Genomic DNA, 19770 nt, shown 5'->3' on the forward strand with positions numbered 1-19770 from the left:
CTATATCTCTCTACATCATTGTCTATATCTCTCGTTTCCCTTTCCCGTGACTTTCAGCCTGAAGAAGGGACTCAACCCGAAATGTAACCCATTCCTTCTCTCCAGAGATGCTGCTTGTCCCGCTGAGTTACTCCAGCATTTTGTGCCTATCTTTGGTTTAAACCAGCATTTGTAGTTCCTTCCTACTCAATCATTACAAATTGTCTTAGGATGAATAGGAAGATAATATGTTTATTTTTCTGTTATAATGCAGAAACAAAGTGCCTTGTTAACACAGTTAAAGGGCTAAGTAAATGCAAGTTAATGTCATGGTTAGTGAGTAAATCCTCCTGTTTAATTGAAATAGTCTATCATTACCTACAACCCCAGCAATGAATTGGCAATATGTGGTCTACATTTGTCAGGGCTACAGCGTATCATTTGATTAACAATCACATTTGTACAATGAATGGCACAGCAATAGAGCTGCTGCCTCACTTCTCCAGAGACCTGGGCTCGATCCTGACTACGGGTGCTGTGTGTACGGAGTTTGCACTTTAACCGCAAGGGTTTTCTCCAGATGCTCCGGAGTCCTCCCATACTCTAAAGATGTACAGGTTTGTAGTTTCATTGGCATCTGTAAAATTGTCCATAGTGTGCAGGACATTGAACTAGTACATGGGCAATCGATGGGCAGCATGGACACATTGGGGCAAAGGACATGTTTCCAGGCTGCATCTCTAAACAAAACTAAACTAATGGAGGTAATAATGGATACATCTCTTGGAACTTCTTAGTTGAAGGGGTTGCATGCAAAAGAGGAAGATGGATATAAAGTTTAAATCAATAAAAATGACCTTGTCAAACTTTGATCTGTTCTCTCACAAAATATCGGGGTTGTATTTAGCTTTAGTAACTATCTTTAGCTTTGTCATTGATCTTATTAAAGATATTTAGACTTACTTTGAAGAATTGAAATCTGATAACGTCAATCATATTTCCAACGAGCCCTAAACCACAGAATAAAACTGATTAAGGCTAAACGACTATCTTTAGGATGAACTGTCAGGAGAGTTGGTGAGGGAGGTATATTCACTCGATGTCCAAACTATTTCATTACCCTCTGAGTTTCAGATATGTTCATTGTTTCCTTGCTGGACATTTTGTGGATGTGTAAACCGCTGCTCTTTTGAAAAACATTTTGTGCAAGTAAACAAGAAATAAAAAAACCTTGGCAAACATTTCCATTGTGGTTTTGCAAAAAAAGCAGGATATTGTTATTGAGAAGACAATGATATTAATTATTTAAAGTAAAGAGAGGATCTCACAACTTTGCTGAATGCTAATATTTACAATGAAAGCAAAGGTTCACATACACACAAAAAAGTGATAAAATGCATTTCACCCTCAGTAGATTATACTCTATAATGCTGCTTATATATTTATTACAATACATATGTGCTTGACATAAATCTTGCTTTCAAAGTATTGTTGCATTTTCTTTGTGCTCCATATCAGTTGTTTGTGCTAAGCCCTCTGCTGAAGTGATTTATTATTTAATGCAGTTTATTAATGTACTTTACTGGTGTCCTCTTCTCTTATGGGAAGATATTTGTGAAGGGCATACCAATATTTACTGAGCAAATGCTGCGTTATTTCCCATACTGTGCAAAAATGGTAAACAGATTAAAAAGACGTCACAGTCTTCATTAACCACGGTTACCATGCTCCTTAGAGAAATATACAATGGATATAAGGTGCAGAGTTCAGATTGGTTTTGCTCATTGCTTAAGACTCCATAAGAGAGGGTACAGGAGAGGTTTACCACAATGTTGCCTGGATTAGAGGCCATAAAATAAAAGGAGAGATTAGAGAGGAAAGATTGTTTTCTCTGAGGCATCAGAGGTTGAAGGGAGGCTGGATAGAACTGTATAACATTAGGAGAGGCTTAGATGAAGTAGACAGACAGTATGATTTTTTTCCAGATGGAAATGTTAAACACAGAAGAGCATAGCTTTAAGGTGAGATATGCAAAGTTGAAAGGAGTTGTGTGGGGAAAGTTTTTTACAGGGAGCGATGGAGATATATATATATGTATATATAAGATACTTTTAGTATTATACATATATATATATACTCGACTAAGTGGGACCCGTTGGGTCCCATGTTCACACCGGAGGGCTGGTTCCCCAACGCAATATTCCACCTCTCCACCAATTCCAATATTGGCGGCCAGTGTGGGTGGGGGGGGGGGGGGGGCTTTCTGGAGCGCTAGTATTGTATTGTGGGCTGAAAGAACTGGTTTCCAGAGGGCTAATATGGACATTGTGGGCCAAATGGATTCTTGGGATGACAGCTCATTCACTCAAGCCTGATATGTTGGCAGCTCACTCACGGCTGGTGGGCAAGCTTTTTGCTTTCACTGCTCCAAAGTATGGACTTCACATGGACACTATGGACACTTATGCTTCTACTGTTCGTCTTGGATTATCTGCCCACTGCATCTTATGGATATACTCTTCCGGACAACCAACGGATTACTTACTGCAGGGACTTTTTACTTCAGCTGCAATTTCACTCTCACCAAGCCCCTGCCATAGACAAGTTGCCGGAGGAGCTACAATGTAAACTCCCAACCGACCGGACAGGCACCCTGCACAACAATAGAAAGAAGGTAACGAGACGGGGGAGGAAGTAGAAGGGTGGAATTAAAGTAAGACTTAGGCGAGGAGAAAGTAAGCACCATGCACTTCCCTCAGTGATCCTTGCTAATGTGTGCTCATTGCGTAACAAGACTGATGAACTGCAAGCTAACATTTTTCACATGTATGAATACCGGACTGCTTCCATTCTTGCTTTCACTGAAACATGGCTGACTGGGAGTGACAACAGTGACAGCATGCACATAGATGGCTTTGGGTCTCCTGTAAGGTTAGACCGTGATACTGAACTGACTGGCAAGCACCATGGCGGTGGTGTCTGCCTCTACATCAATCCACGCTGGTGCAAAACAGTTGTTGTCAGAGAAGAACTGTGCAACCCTGACATTGAACTCTTGGCTGTCTCCCTGCGTCCCTTCTACCTTCCCAGGGAATTCCCACAACTGTTTTTCATTCTGGTTTATATCCACCCCAGAGCAAATGCATCCACTGCTACGGAACATATAAGAAATATGCTCGACAGACTCGGACTGATATCTCCGGACGCCCCCAAATTCATCATGGGTGACTTCAATCACTGTTCAATTGACAAGTCACTTAAAGGATTCTACCAGTATGTCAACTGCACCACCTGTCTAGGGAAAACACTGTACAAATGCTATGGGTCAGTCCCAGACGCCTACAGAGCCATCTCCCTCCCTCCCCTAGGCTCTGCTGACCACAGCAGCATACTGCTCGCTCCTGCCTACACACCTGTGGTAAAGAGAACAGAGAAAGTCATCAAGGACATCAAACAGTGGACACCGGACAGTATTGACAGGCTTCAAGGGTGTTTTGAAACCACAGACTGGAATACCCTCACATCCTCCTCCACCAACATCAGTGAGCAAGCGGATACAGTCTCAGCATACATCACTTTCTGTGTAGACAATATTATCCCCTCCAAGAAGGTCACAATCTTCCCTAACAATAAACCCTGGGTGACTAAAGATCTAAAAAACATATTGAATAAGAAAAAGAGAACATTTTTTACCGGTTCTGAAGCTGAGAAGAAGGAGGTAAACAGAGAGGTCAAGCGTCCCATAAAAATTGCCAAGCTGAAATACAAGAACAAAGTGGAGCAGACCTTTGGAAAAGGGAACCTCCGTGCGGCTTGGCAGGGCCTTAAGAACATGGCAGCAGTGAACTCTGTCTCTATCAGCCGCAAGCCCATTCAGGTAGCAAGAAGCAGCTTCACTTCACTCCCGAATGATCTCAACTCCTTCTACACCAGATTTGAAAAGGACAATAGCACCCAGCTAGAATCAATTGTCTCCACACTCAGACCTGATGACTCCGGCCTCAACATCAACACATCAGAGGTGGTGAGAGCCCTCAAAAGGACTAAAAAGAAAACAGCTCCAGGGCCAGACAACATCTGTGGGTGGACCCTATGGCACTGTGCTGAGCAGCTGGGAGGTGTGTTCCAGCATCTGTTCCAGGGCTCTTTGACCAGCAGCACAGTCCCCGCGATGTGGAAAAACTCAACAGTGATTCCCATCCCAAAGAAGGGCACCACCAAGGTCCTGAATGACCTTAGACCGGTGGCTCTCACCTCCCTGGTCATGAAGGCCATGGAGAGGATCATCAAGGAGCACATCACCAAGGCAACTGGCTCGATGATGGATCCATTGCAGTTTGCTTACCAGGCTGGCAGGGGTGTTGATGACGCAAAAATATTCATCTTAAACACCATCCATAAGCATCTGGAAATCCCCAAGACCACAGCCAGACTTCTGTTTGCAGACTTCTCATCAGCATTCAACACCATGCAGCCACATATTTTGGCTGAGAAGCTCATCACCCGTTTCCACCTCAACCACCAACTCACTTTGTGGATTATAGACTTCCTCACCAACAGTGAACCACACCTTGTCCGACACCCTCTTCACCTTCACTGGCTCTCCACAAGGCTGTGTCCTCTCCCCACTTCTCTTCATTCTATACACTGATGACTGCATATCCACCCAGCCAAACTGCCACTTTGTAAAATTTGCTGATGACACAGTCCTCCTGTCTGCTTCCCAGCCATACACAACATCACAGCTCAGCCCTGCAGGACTTTATAGTATGGTGTGAAAAGTCTTGTCTTGAGCTAAATATAAGCAAAACCAAGGACATGATTGTGACCTTTTCCCCCCAACAGAGACAGATGGCTGAGGCAGCCACCACTATCATCCAGCAGGAGCCAGTGGAGATAGTGGAGGTATACAAATACCTGGGAACAGCCTTCGACAACCTGCTAAGGTTTTCCTCTAACACAGAGGAAATCCTTAAAAAGTGCCATCAGAGACAGTACCTACTCAGGAAGCTGAAGTCATTTGGGATTAACAAAGACATTCTCACCACATTCTATTACGCATTCATTGAAAATGTAATAACCTTCTCTTTCACTAGCTGGTTCCACTCCATCACCCTGCAAAACAGAAACCGCCTGTTGAATGTGGTCAAGGTCTGCTCAAAAATCATTGAGCAGCCCGTCCGAACTCTCACTGCCCTATGGGACCAACAGTCTGTAAAGTTAACACGCAGGATTCTTCAGGACCCCTCTCACATCCTGTTTCCTGAGTTTGAGTGGCTCCCCTCAGGACGCAGACTCCGCTGTCTGGGTTGCCGGACACAAAGGAGGAAGGAAACCTTCATCCCCAGGGCTGTCCAGCTTCTTAATGCTGATCATTGACATGAACATATGAAATGAAATATTAACCTTCTATATGCACTTTTTAATTGAAGCACTAAGGAAGCACTTTAAAAACTATTACTATGTGTTGAATGTTGATGTGCGGTGTGTGTTGTGTGATTGTGCAGTGTGTCTGTGAAATGCTTGTGTTGGTTGATTGTGCAGTATGCGTGCTGCTTATGTTTGTTGATTGTGTCCCTTTTAAAAAAATTAAAAGCTACTGTAATGCGCCCTTTTAAATTGCCCCTCGGGGACGAATAAAGTGCTTTGAAATTGAAATTGAAAAATTGAAATACCATTTCTTGCAGGATGCAAGGCCACCAAATTCAATGCAGTTTCAGACCATTTCATGCAGGGTGCAAGGCCTCCACATTCAAATGCAGTTTCATACCATTTCAAGCAGGGTGACACCACTACAAAGCCACCATAAAAACACACAAAACACCACATAAACAACACACACTCATAGTTCAGCAGACATTCAGTGTGTTTAGTTGATTCACACCTCAGACAGTCATGACCTCTCTGACCCCCATCTAGCAGAGACTGAGCCACACCCACACTTACGGATTTTATAATCCCTCCCCCACCCACCGGAAGGGGCGTGGCCTTCATGGCATGATTGACAGGAGAGAGATTCTCAACATTTTTATAAACACTAATAACATTTTTGTTTTCCATTGATGGGAAGAATCCTTTGCACTTGATGAGCGGAGGGGGGCTGAGTAAGATGGCCAAAAATCACAGCCATAAGTGGTAGCGTTTTATCTAAAATCAATATACTGTGCAAACAGGAAGTTGTCAAGTTACCACCACCAACAACCATTTGCAGCGCAGCATTTCAAAGCAGTTGCCACCAACAATGACCATTTGCAGTGCAGCATTTCAAAGCAGTTACCACCGCCAGCAACCATTTGCAGTGTAGCATTTCAAAGCAGTTACCACCACCAACAACCACTTGCAGTGCAGCATGTCAAAGCAGTTACCACCACCAACAACCACTTGCAGCGCAGCATTTCAAAGCAGTTACCACCACCAACAACGTTTTGCAGCGCAGCATTTCAAAGCAGTTACCACCACCAACAACCATTTGCAGTGCAGCATTTCAAAGCAACCACATTTTCATTTTCACACCACATTAAGGGCACTCACAGTTGAGTAGACATGTGTTCAGTGTTATTCACAGCTCAGAGAGATGTGGACCTCTCGCTTCCTCCATCTTGCAGAGACTGAGTGAGGCAGAACACTTCCGGGATTTACAGACCATCACCCTCCCACCAGCAGGGGCAGCAGAGAGAATGTCAACATTTTTAAACATTAATAACTCTTTTATTTTTCATCGATGGGAAAAATCCTCCTGTCCTGCGCAGGGAAGGGGGACTCTGAGTACGATGGCCAAAATTCACAGCCATAAGTGGCAGTGTTTTTTCAAAAATTATGAAAGGTAAACAGGCAGTGGTCAAGATCTTACTTTTAGTGATATAAATATATAGATTTATATATATAGATAGATAGATATATAGAGATATAAATAGATATATAGAGATATAGATAGATATATAGAGAAATAGATAGATATATCATATATTTATTAAAACTGTGTGTGTGTGTGTGTGTGTGTGTGTGTGTGTGTGTGTGTGTGTGTGTGTGTGTGTGTGTGTGTGTGTGTGTGTGTGTGTGTGTGTGTGTGTGTGTGTGTGTGCATGTGTGCGTGTGTGTGTGTGCACGCGCGCGCGCGCGTGTGTGTGTCATTTTGCCGGGGACATTTTTACTTATTTCAGTAGAGATTTTCCTTGTGAGTTTAGAAATCCACTCCTCTGTACATTTGGTACATTATTTTCCTGACTTTTTAATTAAAATTGTTGACCAATCTGACCTTTTATTTAAATACTGACTGCTGCCCAGCTGCTGATGTTACAATAACAGTGACATGTTTACATCTTCTCGTAGTAAATTTCCTTATGAGTTCAAAAATCCAATCCTCTATAAATTTGGTCGATTATTTCCCGAGATATTTACTAAAATTTATCACCAAACTCTGATTTAAAAAAAAAATAAACGGTTGCCCAGCTGCTGACCTCACAATACCTTTGCACCTGTTCCAACTGGCTCTTGGCCCTGCCTTCTCCCCCCAGTCAACCTGCTGGCACCGCCCTACCTCCACCAGCCTGCCTGCTGGCCCCGCACGCCCCCCCCCCACCCCCAGCCTGCTTGCTGGCCCCACCCAGCCCCGCTCCCCAGCCTTCCTGCTGGCCACGCACCGCTGACCTCACAATGTCTTTGCACCTGGCCCACCCGCACCTCCCAGCCTGTCAGGTTGTTGATTCCATTGTTTTTCATTGAATTGAATTGAATTATTTCTCACTTAGCTTCACTAATTCTTAACATTAACTTTTAATTTCAAAGACAGTTTAAAAAAATAAATTAGCTGTCTTCATTGAAAGCTTAGATCGGACTCGCTGTGTGTGTGTGTGTGGAGGGGGAGGGAGGGTGGTTAGTGTGTGTGGTTCAGGCTCCTCCCCTGAATTCCATAGAGCTGCCGACAGCTTTCCTGCATGAGACGCGCACGCTTCATTTCCAGAACATTATGAATGCATTTCACTCTCTCTGTCTCTCCCCCTCTCTCTCTCCCTATCTCTCTCTCTCCCCCATCTCTCTCTCTCCCCATCTCTCTCTCCCCCCTCTCTCTCTCTCTGCGTCCTCTCTCTCCACCCTCTCTCTCTCTCTCCCCCTTCCTCTCCCCAAGACCCCTGCCCTCCCCCACCCTCCCTCCCCTAAACCCTGTTCCCCCTCCCCACCCCCCCCCAGCCCCCCTCCCCCGCAACCACATATAGGGGTAACAGACCCAACGGGTCTGCACTGTCTACTAGGCATATAGATATTTAGATATATAGATATTTAGATATATAGATATATAGATATATAGATATATAGATATTTAGATATATAGATATATAGATATATAGATATTTAGATATATAGATATATAGATATTTAGATATTTAGATATCTATATATGGGGAGAGAGAGAGACAGTGAAGTAATGAGATAGAGAGATAAAAGATAGAGAGAGAGGTAGAGAGGTAGAGAGTTAGGGAGAGTTAGAGAGGGATAGACAGGGATAGAGATAGAGAGAGATAGAGAGAGATAGAGAGCGCTAGAGAGAGATAGAGAGAGAGAGAGAGAGAGAGAGAGAGAGAGAGAGGAGAGAGAGATGAGGAGAGAGAGAGAGAGAGGAGAGAGAGAGAGAGAGATATAGAGAGATAGAGATATATATATATATATATATATATATATATATATATATATATATACTAAAACTAAGATCTTGACGCTTTCGACTTACTGTTTCGAGATTTCCGAGAGAACGCCGCCACTTTCGGCCATCATGTTTTGCCATCTCACTCAGAGTCCCCCTCCACCGGACTGGAGCGGAGGATTTTTCCCATCGATGAAAAATCAGAGAGTTATTAATGTTATAAAAAATTTCGCCATTCTCTCTGCGGCAGGGAGGAGAGACTATAAAACCCGGAAGTGTAGGGCCTCACTCAGTCTCTGCGAGATGGAGGCAGCGAGAGGGTCACGGCTCTCTGAGCTGCGAATAACACTGAACGTACGTCTACTCCACGATAAGTCCCCTCGATGTGGTTGTAAGTGGCTGCCAAATTGGTTGCCTTGCCTTTTAAAAAACGTTTGTGTTCAGAAAATGGATTTGGCAGTAAAGTTGTTGCCAAATTGGTTGCCTTGCATTTTAAAAAGTTTGTGTTCAGAAAATGGATTTGGCTTTAAAGTGGCTGCCAAATTGTTTGCCTTGCCTTTTAAAAACGTTTGTGTTCAGTAAATGGATTTGGCTGTAAAGTGGCTGCTGCCAAATTGTTTGCCTTGCCTTTTAAAACGTTTGTGTTCAGAAAATGGATTTGGCCGTAAAGTGGCGACCAAATTGTTTGCCTTGTCTTTTAAAAACGTTTGTGTTCAGAAAATGGATTTGACTGTAAAGTGGCCGCCAAATTGTTTGCCTTGGTTTTTAAAAGCGTTGCAACAGTTTTCGGATGGATAAAGCGTGAATAAACATTTTATTAGATCAGGACTGTGTTTAATTGCAAAGTTGGCACTCATTCCATGACTTCCGCTCAGTGGCAAGATGGCGCCGATGACGCAATTTCCGGTTAGTGTCAAGATGGTGCTGACTGTGTCATTTGCGGTTCCTGGCAAGATGGCGTTGAATGCAGAAGGCATAGTTAAGACGTTGTTGAATAACTCAAGAGAGCTGACTGCTCTGTCTATGGTGAGTGTTTGTTGGACGTTATTTAAAGCACATTTTTGCTTCAGCAGCAGCCACCTCTACAGGAGGCTTTAAACGTTTGAATCATTCAGTTTACACACTGTATGTTTACCACGTTCTGAAGTTACTTGGCATTTTACTATTGGTTGTGAGTGTATGTGTGTGAGAGTCTGTGTGTGAGTTGTGTGTGAGTTGTGTGTGTGTGTGTGCGTGTGTATATATGTGTATGTTTATGCATGTGTGTGTATATGTGTGTGTGTGTGCACATCTGGGTGTGTGAGTGAGTCTGTGTGTGTGTGTGTATATGTGTGTCTGTGTGTGAGAGTATCTGTGTGTGTGTGTGAGTCTGTGTGTGTGTGGTTCAGTGTTTGTGAGTCTTTGTGTGTAGTATGTGTGTGTCTAAGAGTCTGTGTGTGTGTGTGTGTGTGTGAGTATGTGTCTGTGTATGTGTGTGTGAGAGTGTGTGTGTGAGTGTCTGTGTGAGGTGGAGGGTGTGTGTGTGATCAACTTATAACAAATAGTGCAAATAATATAGTATTTCGTAGTTCAGAGCTTATTCGTTACATTGATCCTCAATGTGGATGTTACAGTTTTCAGTTTACAAAAGTCGGACGTGACTCCAGAAGTTGGGCATAAGTCAGTCAGTCCCCAAGCCATGATTCAGTCTGTTAGTCCAGAGGCTGTGAGTGAGTGAGTGAGTCAGTCCAGAGACATTGAGTTAGTCTCAAGGCAGTGAGTCCAGAGGCCATGATTCGGTGGCTCACCGACCCCCCCCCCCCCCCCCCCCCCCCCCCCACTGGCATACCCACCTCAAGACGCTGCCCTCCGCCTGGCTATAGGATGCTCCCCCTCCTGAAGCCACCCCCAACTCCCGCTGCAGGACACTCCCTCCCTCATCAGCCCACGAAGGCTGCCATCTGAAGCCGTCCCCCTCTCTCGGCTATAGGACGTTTGCCACCCATCAGCCCCCACCTCAAAAAAAATGTTTGCACAAATTCTTCAGTGAGTCCAGAGGATTGAGAGTTACAACAAATTACAACTGCTCAATCTCTCTATATTAAAATTGTCTCTTTTTTTTATCAATAGCAAATAGCCATCAAGAGGCAGTGAGCAGCAGAACACAACAAGAGACACAACAAGAAAGAACTAAATAATTCTCATATTTTTAACATTTAAATTGTTCGTATATTTTAAGGGTCATTCACATTTTAAACTTTAATACATTTCCACTTTTCATGCCTGCGTGTTTTTCATCACAATGGGAGCCTAATAGGCAGGAGTATAAAACTACAGATGCCTGGACGTGAGTCAGTCACTCTGGAAGATCGCAAGTGAGAGCCCACAACTGTGATCTAAGATGTAAGTCAACAGAACTGTGAGTCTGCAATGTACTTGCAATAAATGATTTGTTAGCCCTAAATGAAAATGCAATGAGTTGTTTGGCCTGCCCTGTGCATGAAACTGCAATGGAAATGGAACTTAAATGAATATGCAATGAGTTGATTGGCCTGCCCTGTGCTTGAAACTGCAATGGAAATGGAAATGAAATGAAAATGCAATGAGTTGTTTGGCGGGCCCTGTGCTTTTGATTTTGCTTTGCCTTTGCTTTGCTTGACCTGAAATGAAAGCAAATGGATTGTATTATTGGCTGGCTGGCCCCGCTTGCCCTGTGCTTTTGGTTTTGCTTTGCCTTTCATTTGCTTGACCTGAAATGAAAGCAAATGGATTGCATTTTTGGACCCGCCTGCCCTGTGCTTGACTTGACTTGGCTTGAAATGGATTGACTTGACTTGAGTGACTTGACCTGACTTGACTTGACTTGACATGATTTGACTTGACTTGAAATGGATTGAAATGGATTGTTGGCCCTGCACTCACTGTGCTTGACTTAACTTGACCCACAACACCCATGCTAGCGCTCCAGAAAGCATCCCCCCCAACCCTCCCACTGACCACCAATATTGGAATTGGTGGAGAGGTGGCATATTGCATGGGGAGACTAGCCCTCCCATGTGAACCTGGGACCCAACAGGTCCCACTTAGTCTAGTACTATATAAAAGCTTCTAAAACACCACTATCATTTCTACCTCCACCACCGTTCCACACCCAAGATTCAATAGTGTTTTATTGTCATATGTCCCGGACAGAACAATGAAATTCTTACTTGCAGCAGCACAACAGAACAATGTAAATTATGTTGACTATGTCAACATACTACTCTTTAAACAATATAATAAACGAGAAAAAAAAGTTCAGTCTGTGTATATATATGTGTACACGGGACAAAAGTGGGTTGGGCGGTGAAGAAGAGGTGGGGAAGGGGGGATGGGGGAGAGAAAAGGCTGGGGGGGTTGGGGGTTTGGTGGTGGGGGGGTTAGTGAGAAGTTACCTAAAATTGGAGAATTCAATGTTCATTCTGTTGGGTTGTAAGCTATCCAAGTGGATTGAGAAGTGTAAATACGCTCTTCTCAAGCTTACCCCCCAGTCTAGTTCAGCAGAAAACACTGAGTCAAGCACTGGAACAACCAAACTTTATTTTTAGATTGAACAGCAAATTCCCCTATACGATACTTAAACCACCGCAGGTTCGATCCTTGTCTCTGCCTGGCCAAGACCTTCAGCCTCGTGCAAGCAGACACACTCCAAAAGGTCACGCAGTCCCAAGTGTTCCTCCAGAAGATCGACATCGATCTAAGATGGAGCAACCTTTTATAGGTCCACGAACCTTGATGGGCCGGACTACATAAGGATAGTCTCTTTACATTCCAATCAAACATATTAATTACATCAATACATTATTGGCAGTTCCCCAAACCAATTACAGTCTCCCATACATTGTTTCTTGGAGAAGCTTCTGGAAGGAAGCTAACTAACTAAATAATGCAACATTTACCCGGGAACTCAAAACAATCCTGCCAGGGCTTAACACTTTGGTCCATCAACAAACAGCAGGGTAACTGTCTTGTAACATTATTTACAATTCTTTTGCAGCAATCCAATCAAACTCATGCATTTACAATACTTTGGAGGTCCTCTGCAAGAATCTCATTCATACTGACAATCGAAGAGATACTCATACATTTCTTATCTGCAACATTAATCTGGGACCTAGATTTCCTGGCACAAGCCAGCAGCTTGTGGCTTTTATATACAGAAACACAGACTTGACCAAAATGGCCTTGCAATGCATGAATCCTCCACTAAATTTTGGTTCTATTCCTGCTATATTTTGGCTAGGATTTACTGAAGTTCTGATATACTGGTAACAGAATCTCTATAACAGAACATGCTGAAGTATCAACCTAATGTGCAGGCTTGTTGATACTGGCTGAACACCATTAACACCATACTTAGCTGGTGGCAAGGTTTCAGTGTGTTGTCTGCATTTCACTAAGAGGCCATAGTCTCCGAATAAATGGATGTACATTTAGAAAGGAGATGAGGAGGAATTTCTTTAGTCAGAGGGTGGTGAATCTGTGGAATTCATTGCCACTGGAGGCTGTGGTGGCCAAATCAATGGGTATTTTTAAGGTGGAGATTGATAGAGTCTTGGTTAGTAAGGGTGTCAGGGGTTATGGGGAGAAGGCAGGTGAATGCAGTTGAGAGGGAAAGATAGACCAGCCATGGCAGAGTAGAACTGATGGGCTGAATAGCCTAATTCTGTTGATATAACTTATGAACAATTAAACAGTTAAGTGTCAAGAGTTAATAGATAAGAGTGTTTTATTGTCATTTCCCAGATAGTGCAATGAAATACTTACTTGCAGCAGCACACCAGAATATGTTGTTAATGATTTGTCCTATTTTGCCATCTGCTTCCCCGCTTTCAGGGGCTATTGAATTTAACCTCAGCATGTCCACATTTAATGCCAGTGTGCTTAATATGCAATTTTGATCATCCTCACATTAATGACCTGGAATTCAGCAGAACATGATCTGACCGAGGTGACTCAAGGAGAAGATCCATTAGCAACATTAATCTTAAATGCATGGATTAGATTTCAATGAAATAGGCACTTTGTGTAAAAATGAGTGTTGCATGCAAACTTCTTAAAGAGCAAACACAATTATGCTACGAGTTGGTTACGGAAAGAACACAGACGTTTCAGTTTTGTGGAAATTGCTCAGCAGTTTCTGGCTAAGATGGATACACCATTAAAGGGAATTATTTGCCAATTGCTGCAAGAGTTATGGTGCTCCTTTTCTGCCTTAGAAGAGATGCATACCATGCACTTAACTCTGTAGAAATTTCATGACAGACCAAACTAAACACTGCAGAAAGTAGCCCTACAATTTCCTGACATCACCAAATCTTGTGGATGAAAACATCTGAAGAATATGTGATATCTATAACGATGCTAAGTGGGACCCATTGGGTTCCAGCATCACACGGGAGGGCTGGTTCCCCAACGCAATATTCCACCTCTCCACCAATTCCAATATTGGTGGCCAGTGGGGGGGGGGGGGCTTCTGGAGCACAGGTATGGATGTTGTGGGATGAAGGGACTGGTTTCCAGAGTGCTAGTATGGACATTGTGGGCCAAATGCATACTTGGGCTGGCAGCTCAGTCACTCACGGCTGGTGAGCTGGCAGTTGACTCATGGCTATTCCTTGAAATTCCATTTCAAGCAGGGTGCAAGGCCACCTAATTCAACTGCAGTTTCTTACCACTTCAAGCAGGGTGTAAGGCCAGCAAGGCAACACAGCTTTAGCATTTACAAACCAAAGGCAACACAGCTTTAGCATTTACAAACCAAAGGCAACACAGCTTTAGCATTTCCAAACCAAAGGCAACACTGCTTTCGCATTTCCAAACCCAAGGCAACACTGCTTTAGCATTATAAAACCAAGGCAACACTGCTTTAGCATTTCCAATCCAAAGACAACACAGCTTTAGCATTTCCAAACCAACAGAAACACAGCTTTAGCATTTCCAAACCAAAGGCAACACAGCTTTAGCATTTCCAAACTATATTTTCAAACCACATTAAGGGCACTGACAGGTCAGTAAAACCACTCACAGTTTAGTAGACATGTGTTCATTGCTATTCACAGCTCAGACTGAGAGACGTGAACCTCTCGCTCCCCCATCTTGCAGAGACTGACTGAGGCACTCAAAACTTCTTGGTTTTATATTCCTTCCGGAAGGGGCGTGGCCTTCAGGAAATAGAATCTCAACATTTTGTAAACACTAATAACTCTTTTAATTTTCATCGATGGGAAAAATTCTTGTCCTGCACAGCGGAGGGGGTCTCTGAGTAAGATGGCCAAAAATCACAGCCGTAATTGGCAGCATTTTATTTTCCAAAATCATTATACAGAACAACGGGAAGTGGTCAAGATCAGACTTTTAGTAATATAGATATGATGACATTATGAAACTCATGGGTGGACAGTTGGATACCCAGGGAATGGAGGGGTATAGATTTACGATAAAAGTTCTAGGTCCTATGCTCTATCTTTAGACTTTAAACTGTAGAAATGTAGCTTGGAAACAGGCCCTTCTGCCCACTGAGTCTGTGCCGACCAATGATCACCCTGTACACTAGCACTATCCTATACACTAGGGACAATTTACAATTTACAGTAGCCACTTAACCAACAAACCTGTACGTCTTTGGAATGTGTGAGGAAACTGGAGTACCCAGGCAAAAACCCACACGGTCACAAGGAGAACGTATAAACTCTGTATAAATAGCATCCATAGTCGGAATCGAGCCTGGGTCTCTGGAGCTGTCGACCTGTGACTCCACCGCTGCATCATGTAGACATTTTAAACATTCATCTAAAATTATCTTTATATAGATATTCATTCCACAAATAACATTCCAATCCTCTTTCTCAAAACCATAGCAGGTGAGAAATAACTCAGAAAACATATTTTCCCAATCCTCATTAGATTGGTCCTGGATTCTATATATAAATCATACTATGTGGCAGGGGCCATACTGAAACTCAGCTTGGAAATACTGAAGCAAATGATGGCTTTCAGAAAATATCAGCTTATTATACTTCTTTAAAAGTTGTTAACAAATTTAGAGGACTTTTAAAATATTTAAAAGCCAATTGAACCAATTTAAGTTTGTTATTAATTAAACAATCTCATGCTTAATTAGGTTTTAGTTTAGTTTAGTGTAGAAATACGGCATGGAAACAGGTCCTTCGGTCCACGAAATGTACGCCAACCATCGATTCTCACTTGTTCGATGCTATCTCACTATCTCATCCACTCCCTAAGCACTAAGGACTATTTACAGATGACAAATAACCTAAAAAACCCGCTCATCTTTGGGATATGGAAGGAAACTGGAGCACCTGGAGGAAACCCATCCACTCACAGGGAGAACGTGCAAACCACACAGACAGCACTCTCGTTCAGGATCGAACCTGGTTCTCTGGCACTATGAGGCAGCCACTCTACCAGATGTGCTACTGTGCTGGCCTCCCCGGTGTCCCAGTGTCATTGGTCTCCATTGAAATGTATAGAGTTGCTGTTGTTGACCAGATTAATTTGCTACTGCTGGAGTCCATCAGGACGCCATTGATAAAGTACAGATGACAAAATCCTAGCAACCACATTTAAAAAGGAGCAGCCATTTACATTCTGTGCAGGAAGGAACTGCAGATGCTGATTTAAATCAAAGGTAGACACAAAATGCTGGAGTAACTCAGTGGGACAAGCAGCATCTCTGGAGAGAAATAATGGGTGACATTTCGGGTTGAGATTCTTCTTTAGACTGAAAGTCACGGGAAAGAGAAACGATAGATATAGACAATGATGTAGAGAGATATAAAACAATGAATGAAAGATATACAAAAAAGTATTGAGCACTATTGTGGAAGTTTTTAGATATTTTGTATGAACATATTGATCATGGATAGACAATGACACAAAATATAGATAACTTGGATGTATATGAAATGATTGTGCAAAAAATAATGATTTTGATTATCTTGAGAGTGTATGTTTGTGGATTTTGAATACATGTGTAAAACAGCCCTTGCCTGCTGCAGTGTTATAAACCAACAGAGTACATTATATGGGAATTAAACATTCAATTCCTTCGATTTGGCATAGAAATTCATGACAAAATGAGATTTAAAAATCATGTTATATTGTGAGTTCTTGTGTGAATGGGATCAGTTTGTTATTTGGATACTTTGGGTATTTAAAAAAAATATTTTAACCTTTTCATAAGAATGGAATAGATGTTTTGATCCAGTAATTGAATTTAGATGAATTTAATTGATTTGATGACACTGATGAACATGAATTTTTTGTTGGGTATTTACTATTTGTTTTAACGTTTAATTTGTGTTAGGCATTTTGTTGAACAAAATAATTTATACTTGTTTTTTAAAACTGCAAAAAAAACACTTTTTCTTTACTTTTTTCAGATGCCTCCGAAGAAGAAATGCAAATGCCCAACCTGGCATAGCTAGAGCTCACCTTGAAGTGAATTTCTCTGTTATTCCTGAGTCTAAGAGGGATCTTAAAAATGGACACATCTTGTACTTGTATAACTCGTTTGGAAAAAGTCGGTCTGAATGGGAAAGTAGTGGGCCGAAAAGCATGTTATGCGTGGTTTGAAGAGCCAAAACGTAGTTTACAATGCCAAAATTGAAAAGTTGAGGAAAAACAGGGTGTACAGAGTTGCTTATTGGTTACAGTCTGAGGATTATGATGATGCTACTGATTATAAAATGCCAATGTATCAGCTAGCAGCTGATCTTCATGTTGAAGACTTTTTGCTAGAAATTGTAATTTCTTTACCTGTCTGTTGCGAACTTACAGCATATAATACAATAATATTAAAGTTCTGATGGTCAGAATATCACATTTTTGAATTTTCAAGGCAGTCTGGATGTTTATTACTATTTCCATCATTACGGTTAATTTTGTAATTAGCTAATTAATTAGGTAATTAACTAATTATATACTTTAATTTCAGGTCATCCAAGTAGGATGTATCATATTTGTTTCAGAATGCTTAGATCTATAATAACTGAACATTTCATTCAGTTCTCTTAATTTTTAAGAACGTTTGGGCTTTTATGTCAATTGACTGTCCTCGATCACAGCTTTTGTGTTCAGTTAATGAAAAAGCAATAGGGAACAAGATGCTAATTTCTGAGTATGTAAATTACCATAACTTTTTTTAATACTGAAGATATGAACGTGAATTAGGTATCAAATTGAAGTTCTTTTTATGCTTTATCTGATGAGATAAATTACAGGCTTGATTTTTAACATCTCAAAATTTTGTAACATCCCTACACACTAGGGACAATTTACAATTTAATAGAATCCAATTAACCTACAAACCTGCACGCCTTCAGAGTGTGATTGGAAACCAGAGTACTTGGAGAAAACCAATGTGGTCATAGGTACACAGAGAATGCACAAACTCTGTACAGACAGCACCTGTGGTCAAGATTGAATCTGGTCTCTGGTGCAGTAAAGGGCCCGTCCCACTGTGGCGACCTAATTTACGAGTTTAGAAGAGTTTGCGCTTGACTCAAACTCGCAACATGGTCGACATGTGGTCCTAGGAGGTCCTAGGTGGTCACTGTAAAGTCTCCTTCATGCTCGAGGGAAGTTCCCGCATACTCGCGGCCTCAGTTTGGTCGAGGAAATTTTTTTAGCATGCTCGTGGAGTCCATAATAGCCCATTGTTAGCTGGGGAAGATGTGCTAACAACAAGGATACAAGGATGTGGAACTGTGGCACTAGCATAATGACAAGTAATCATGTATGGTCTTTCCGCTGACAATAAACTAAATAAATTAAACTAAACTAAACCAAACTAATTGTGCCTTATCTAATAATTAGATGGGTAACCCTTTAGTATTAAGCAACAATTCCTGGTTCTAGATTCTCACACAGAGGAATCATCCTTCCTATTTCCACCCTTTCAAGACTTTCAGGATGTCATCCTCAAGATCCTACAGGGGATAATCCATGTTGGTCGATTCTACTATGAATCTTATAGCCATCTCACCTGTGGAATTGTGCATCGTGCTTTGGTTGCATCATAGAATCAAAGTGGAATGAGTAAATATGAAGTTACCTCCAGCTGTGAATAGATTCTGCACCTTCATGCAACCATATGTTTGTATAACCATAAGACATAGGAGCAAAATTGGGTCATTCAGTCCATTGAGTCTGTCCCACCATCTAATCATGGCTCATTTATATTTTCCTCTAAACCCCATACTTCTGCCTTCACCCCATAACCTTTGATGCCCTTACTAATCAAGAACCTATCATTCTCTGTTTCAAAAATACTCAAAACTTGGTCTCCACCGCTGTCTGTATCAATGAATTCCTCAGATTCACAACCCTCTGGCTCAAGATATTCTTCCCCTTTTCTGCTGTCCCCATGACATAGAGCTTTTCTTCCGTCACTTCCACCTCTGCACCTTCTTCTTTGGGAGGGAGTCCTTACCACCCAATGACTCCCTCACCTGTCTCCAATATTCCTCCTTACCTTGGAACCCCCCCCCTCCTCCCTTGCTCCCTTCCTGCACCCTTGTTTAACCACCCCTCATGAGATCACAGCTTCCCTAGCCAATAATGGATCTACCGGGGCATCATCCTGCCTGAGGCCATTTGTCATCGGTTTGATTTGTCCTGGTACTTTCTCGCTTCCAGCTCTACACTCCCTACCCCCTACTTTCAGTCTGAAGAAGGGCCCGACCCAAAACGTCACCCATTCGTTCTCTCCATAGATGTTGCCTGACCCATTGAGTTATCCCAGCACTTTACTTTCTTTCTTTGGTTTAAAATCAGCATCTCAGTTTCTTTGTTTCACCATTCTAAACCACATTGGTTTGAGGTGAGTTGACATGGTATTGTCAATGCAGCACTTTGTGTCTATGTAGGGCATTCTGGGTTATAATCTGCCCTTTCAAGCAAAATCATTAAGGTCAATGTTTGTATATCCAGGCAGTATTTGATCCAATTCCCTTTTAATGATTCCGGTTTACCACTAGTCAAATAACCGAATGGGAAAAATATAAATTATTTATCTTTACGAAGGGAGTTCTTCACAGAGTGTTTCGCATTTAAGTGCTATATAACTATATTGAGTTATCTCCTTCCTGTGTCCTTTATTCTAATATATA

The sequence above is a fragment of the Amblyraja radiata genome, chromosome 11 (genome assembly GCF_010909765.2).
Source record: "Amblyraja radiata isolate CabotCenter1 chromosome 11, sAmbRad1.1.pri, whole genome shotgun sequence".
NCBI lineage: Eukaryota > Metazoa > Chordata > Chondrichthyes > Rajiformes > Rajidae > Amblyraja > Amblyraja radiata.